Genomic DNA, 6,815 nt, shown 5'->3' on the forward strand with positions numbered 1-6,815 from the left:
TTTTATTTTAAAAAACTTAGTGATTCTATGTTCAAATTCACGCCCAAAATTAAGAAATTTGACTCTCGAAATTCAAAACAATGTCATATAAATTGGGATAGAGGCGGTATATGTTTTTATAATTTTCATATTTTAATCGTTTTTGGATAGATACATATTATTCACAATTTTGAAAGCATTTTTTGAAATAGAAACATATTTCCTTGTAATCAATACCTTCTTTTTGAGTATAACTTTTAGCAACTAAACTTGCCTTGTAGTATTACCCTTGAAATTAAGGGCCTGTTTGGAAAGTCACCCATGTAATTGGAATTGAGTGTAATTGAGTGTAATTACACAGTTTGACATGTTTGTTTGATCAAGTAATTATTTGGTTAGGTGGGAATTAGGTGTAATTTGAGAGGGTGTAATTACACTCTCTAATTCTCAAAAGGGGGCTGAGAATTGAGTGTAATTATACCCTGTAATTATAGAGTTACTTTTTAGTTTATTTCTTTTTATTTTTATTTTTATTATTTTTATTTCTTTTTTATTTTTATTTTTGTATTTTCTTTTTATATTATTTATCTTTCATTTCCTTTTTTCTCATTCCCAACCTTTGCTTCTTATGTTTCCATGCAATTGCTCGTATTTTTTTATTTTTTATTTTGTTATTCATTTAGCATAATTGTTCATTTAGCATAATTCATTTGGAGTGGCTGACTAGGTTGTTTAATGTCATCTTTAAGACAGTAATGATGCCCGAAGAATGGATGTCGAGCGTAATGATCCCTCTATACAAAAACAAGGGGGATGTCCAGAGTTGCGAAAACTATAGAGGTATCAAGCTACTAAGCCATACTATGAAAGTGTGGGAAAGAGTGGTGGAGATGAGGGTGAGGAGAGGCGTGTCTATTTCAGAGAACCAGTTCGGATTTATGCCGGGACGCTCAACTACAGAAGCCATTCATCTTGTGAGGAGACTGGTGGAGCAGTATAGGGAGAGGAAGAGGGACTTGCATATGATATTCATCGACCTAGAAAAGGCTTACGATAAAGTTCCAAGAGAAATCCTATGGAGATGTTTGGAGGCTAAAGGTGTACCTGTAGCATACATTAGGGTGATCAAGGACATGTATGAGGAAGCCAAAACTAGAGTAAGAACAGTAGGAGGGGACTCAGAGCACTTTCCAGTTGTGATGGGGTTGCATCAAGGATCAGCTCTTAGTCCGTTTTTATTTGCCTTGGTGATGGATAGATTGACGCGACAAATTCAAGGTGAGGTGCCATGGTGTATGCTTTTCGCGGACGACATAGTCCTGATCGATGAGACTCGTAGCGGAGTTAGCGCTAAGCTGGAGGATTGGAGACATACCTTGGAGTCTAAAGGATTTAAGCTGAGTAGGACCAAGACAGAGTACTTAGAGTGTAAGTTCAGTGAGACACCCCAGGAGGTTGGCGTGGAAGTTAGGCTTGGTGCTCAGGCCATCCAAAAGAAAAGTAGTTTCAAGTACCTTGGGTCTATCATGCAAGGCAGCGGGGAGATTGACGATGATGTCACACATCGTATTGGGGTAGGGTGGATGAAATGGAGGCTAGCTTCAGGAGTGCTATGTGACAAGAAGATGCCACCACAACTGAAGGGCAAGTTCTACAGAGTGGTGGTTAGACCGGCTATGTTGTATGGGGCGGAGTGTTGGCCAGTTAAGATCTCTCACATTCAAAAGATGAAAGTTGCCGAGATGAGAATGTTGAGATGGATGTGTGGGCACACTAGGAGCGACAGGATTAGAAATGAGGCTATTCGGGATAAGGTGGGAGTGGCCTCGGTGGAAGACAAGATGCGGGAAATGCGACTGAGATGGTTTGGGCATGTGAAGAGGAGAGACATAGATGCCCCAGTGCGGAGGTGTGAGAGGTTAGCCATGGATGATTTCAGAAGAGGTAGGGGTAGGCCAAAGAAATATTGGGGAGAGGTGATTAGACAGGACATGACGCAGTTACAGCTTACCGAGGACATGACCTTAGATAGGAAGGTGTGGAGGACCCACATTAGGGTAGAAGGCTAGTATATAAGTCTCGTTATCTTTCCTTATTAGTAGGCGCATTAGCGCATTATAATTTCTTGTGCTTTGATTTATGTTATTTTTTGCTACTTTCTGTACTTTGATTACTCTATTTTATCTGTGCCGCTTTCGTGATTTGCATTTCCATATCGCTTTGAATTCCTTGATTATCCTGTTTTACTGTGTCGCTTGCATTATTTCATTGCAATATCGTTTTAAATCTTTTAACCTTATCTGACCCCCTTTTTATGCTTCTATTGAGCCGATGGTCTCTCGGAAACAGCCATCCTACCTTGGTAGGAGTAAGGTCTGCGTACATTATACCCTCCCCAGACCCCAAGATGTGAGATTTCACTGGGTTGTTGTTGTTGTTATTTAGCATAATTGTGTTATTATTCTAATTTTTTAAATTACACCTCGTAATATTAGTAAGAATGAGTCATTAACAAACTTGACATATAACGAGTGATGTTATTAAAGTAAAATTTCGTTGTGAATGATGTTATAGACTTTATTTTTCCTTTCTTTTAAATTATATTTACTTAAGTTACGTTAGAACTTACTTATGTGCTGCTGGAATTTGACATAAGAGCATTATGTTAAACTTTTTTTTTTTTTTGGATTTTGAATTTAGGTTATATTTTCGATTTTAATTTATTTATTTTAGTACTATTGACTTGTTATTTCACATTCCATGCTGTTTATTTTTTTCTACTTATAGTGGATATTTTTTTTTTTTTGTCAAACATTTGAATAATGTTATGGCATTATATTTATAAATATTAATTTTTTTGGTCAAACATCCAATTCATGATGTTGTCACCAAAAAGATCTGCTTTTAATTTTATAAATAATTGAAATTAAAATATTATTAATTCTAAATATATATACAATAATTTTTTTACAATATTAGTCACTAATATATATTAATTAATATATTTTCAAGAAATTGTGTTGTTAATTACATAATTTAATATCATGATAAAGACACATTTTCAAATATAGATTTTTAATTTTTGAGCATTAAATTTTATTTTTAAATTAAACTAACTGTGTAATTAGTATTGTGCAACCAAACAGTATACTTGTAATTACTCTGTAATTACGTGATGACAAACAAACAGGTCATTGTAATTACAATACTGTATAATTATTAGGTTGTGTAATTACTACCTTAGCAATTACACCAATTCCAATTACCAGGTGGCTTTCCAAACAGACCCTAATAGGTTATGATAATTTGACACAATTCCTCATATAATTTTGTAAGATGATTTTGTTTTACCTTGGTAGCTTTGGCCGCCAGTTGCTTGAGCTCCTAAGGATTCAGTATCTTCTTGCCTTGAGGATGTATTTTGTCGACTATTATACTAGCATATTGAGACATTGGGGATTGCTCATAAGCATGCATTGTCACTCATCTTTTGGAACCTCGAGAGGTAATCTGCGGTAAGTTCGTCCATGTTGCGTCTGAGGTCGACAATAATGACTTTTACGTGAGGCCTATAGAATCGATTATGGAACAACCTCTCCAGTTTTGAACTGAATTGGCTGGCAAAGCAAAAGCATTCCCACTATGGCAGAGGAATCATCTGCAATCTGTGTCAATCATTTCCCCACATAGGGTAGTAATCACCCAATATGCTCCTGTGTTAATTTACCATCAACTTCATAGAAAAAAACAAAGTTTGAAGTTCACTATTATGTGAATATATTAAATGGTCATTCAACTATAGCATATTCATCACTAAAGTCACTTATGTTTCTTTTTGTATCAACAAAGTCACTCAAGTTATGCTAATTTATCAACAAATTCATTACAGCAAAAAACTAAACGAATGATTACATAAGCGCCCCCCCCCCCACCCCGCCCGCCCCTCCGCCCCACCCCAAGCCCCAAGTTTGGTTTCATACACTTACTTTCTTTGTGGTTATGCTTGCCTCTCTAATTAAATAAAAAAAGGTTATAATAATTTTTAAACCTAATTATATTATTAATATAAAAAAATTATAATTTAACAAAAAGATTAATACTAGTAGGAGCGTTGGTGAGATATTTTTCATTTCCTTCTTTCACAGCCCGAACACTTCCACTTAAGTTCACATCCAAATTTAAGTTTTTGCATATATATAGAATTTATAAATTAAACGAGATTTCAGATAAATAAAAGCAACAACAACAACATACCCAGTGAATCCCACAACGTGGGATCTGGGGAGGGTAGAGTGTACGCAGACCTTATCCCTACCTTAGGTAGGGAGACTGTTTCCGGAAGACACTCGGCTCAAGAAAAGGCATATGAAAGGTCAGATACAGGCAAACAAATCAAAGCAATTATGAAAATGAAAACAATGAAAGTAAATAAGCCATTATAAACCAACAGATACTCGCAGAAATCAAGAGACAAGAAGCTATAGAGCAATAAAACTACTCGTAAGAAAGGATAAACGCGACTACCTACTAGCCTTCTACCCTAATATGAGTCCTTCATACCCTCCTATCTAAGGTCATGTCTTCGGTAAGCAGGAAATGCGACATGTCCTGTCTAATCACCTCTCCCCAATACTTCTTCGGCCTACCTCTACCTCTTCTGAAACCGTCGCTAGCCAGCCTCTCGCAACTCCGCACTAGGGCATTTGCATCTCTCCGCACCACATGCCCAAACCATCTCAGCCTCGCTTCTCGCATCTTGTCTTCCACTGAGGCTACTCTAACCTTGTCTCGGATGACTTCATTCCTAATCCTATCGCTCCTAGTGTGCCCACACATCCATCGCAACATTCTCATTTTCGCCACTTTCATCTTCTGAACATGAGATTTCTTGACTGGCCAACACTCCGCCCCATACAACATAGTTGGTCTAACCACCACTTTGTGAACTTGCCTTTAAGTTTTGGTGGCACCTTCTTGTCACACAACACTCCGGAGGCAAGCCTCCATTTCATCCACCCTGCACCAATACGGTGTGTGACGTCATCATCAATGTCCCCATTTCCTTGTATAATAGACCCAAGATACTTGAAACTATCTTTCTTCTGTATGACCTGGGTGCTAAGCTTCACTTCAACGTCCGCCTCATGCACTATATCACTAAACTTGCACTCCAAGTACTCTGTCTTGGTCCAAACCTCCAGCTTAGCGTTAACTCTGCTGCGAGACTCGTCAATCAGGACTATGTCATCCACAAATAACATACACCATGGCACCTCACCTTGAATTTGCCGCGTCAATCCATCCATCACCAGGGAAAATAAAAATGGGCTAAGAGCTGATCCCTGGTGCAACCCCATCACCACTGGAAAGTGCTCTGAGTCTCCTCCCATAGTCCTTACCCTGATCTTGGCCCCATCTTACATGTCCTTGATCGCCCTAATATAAGCCACAGGTACACCTCTAGCCTCCAAGCATCTCCATAGAATCTCTTTCGGCACTTTGTCGTATGCCTTTTCTAGGTCGATGAATACCATGTGTAGGTCCCTCTTCCTCTCCCTATACTGCTCCACCATTCTCCGTACAATATGAATAGCTTCTGTAGTTGAGCGCCCCGGCATGAATCCGAACTGGTTCTCTGAGATAGACACGCCTCTCCTCACCCTTATCTCCACTACCCTTTCCCACACTTTCATAGTGTGGCTTAGCAACTTGATCCCTCTGTAGTTGTTGCAACTTTGAATGTCGCCCTTGTTCTTGTACAATGGAATCATTGTACTGCATCACCATTCTTCGGGCATCTTAGCCGTCTTAAAGATGACATTAAATAACTGAGTCAACCACTCCAAACCTGCCCTGCCTGCAGTCTTCCAAAACTCCCCAGGAATCTCATCAGGCCCGGTCGCTCTTCTCCTACTCATCCTACGAATAGCACCCTTAACTTCCTCAACCTTTATACTCCTACAATATCCAAAATCACGACACCTCACGGAGTACTCCAAATCTCCCAACATAATATCTTTGTCCCCTTCGTTGTTCAAGAGTTTGTGGAAGTATGGCTGCCATCTTCGTTTAATAAGAGCATCCTCCACCAGTACCCTGTCATCCTCGTCCTTGATGCACTTCACCTGATCCAAGTCACGCGCCCTCATCTCCCTCGCCTTGGCTAGTCGGTACAACTTCTTATCCCTGCTTTTATCCTCTAGTTCTGCATACAGGCGTTCAAAAGTTGTTGTCTTTGCCGCTGTAACTGCTAACTTTGCCTCCTTCCTCGCCATCTTATACAGTTCCCTATTCGTTCGCTTCTCTTCATCATCCTTGCTGTCTACCAACTTCGCATACGCCACCTTCTTAGCTTCCACCTTCTCTTGAACTTCTCCATTCCACCACCAGTCCCTTCGGTGCCCACCACGGCTACCCTTCGAGACCCCCAGCACCTCTCTAGCTACTTCCCTAATTTTGTCCTATCCCACATGTTGGTCGCCTCCCCACTACTCTCCCAAGCTCCCATAGTCCTCAACTTCTCCCCCATCTCCAGGGCACCCGTCATGGTCACCCCCCCCCCCCCATTTGGTCCTAGGACTGTCCTCCATGACCCTCTTTCTCTTCCTCATCTTGATTTCTAAATCCATCACCAAGAGCTTATGCTGTGTCATTAGATTCTCACTCGGAATCACCTTGAAGTCTTTACAAAGACCTTTATCGTCCCTCCTAAGGAGTAAAACGTCTATCTGCGTCTTAGCCACTGAACTACGAAAGGTTACCAAGTGCTCCTCCTTCTTCGGGAAACTCGAATTGGCTACCACCAGCCCAAAGGCTTTTGCGAAATCCAACAGTGC

This window comes from Lycium barbarum, chromosome 12, assembly GCF_019175385.1.
Source record: "Lycium barbarum isolate Lr01 chromosome 12, ASM1917538v2, whole genome shotgun sequence".
Taxonomy (NCBI): domain Eukaryota; kingdom Viridiplantae; phylum Streptophyta; class Magnoliopsida; order Solanales; family Solanaceae; genus Lycium; species Lycium barbarum.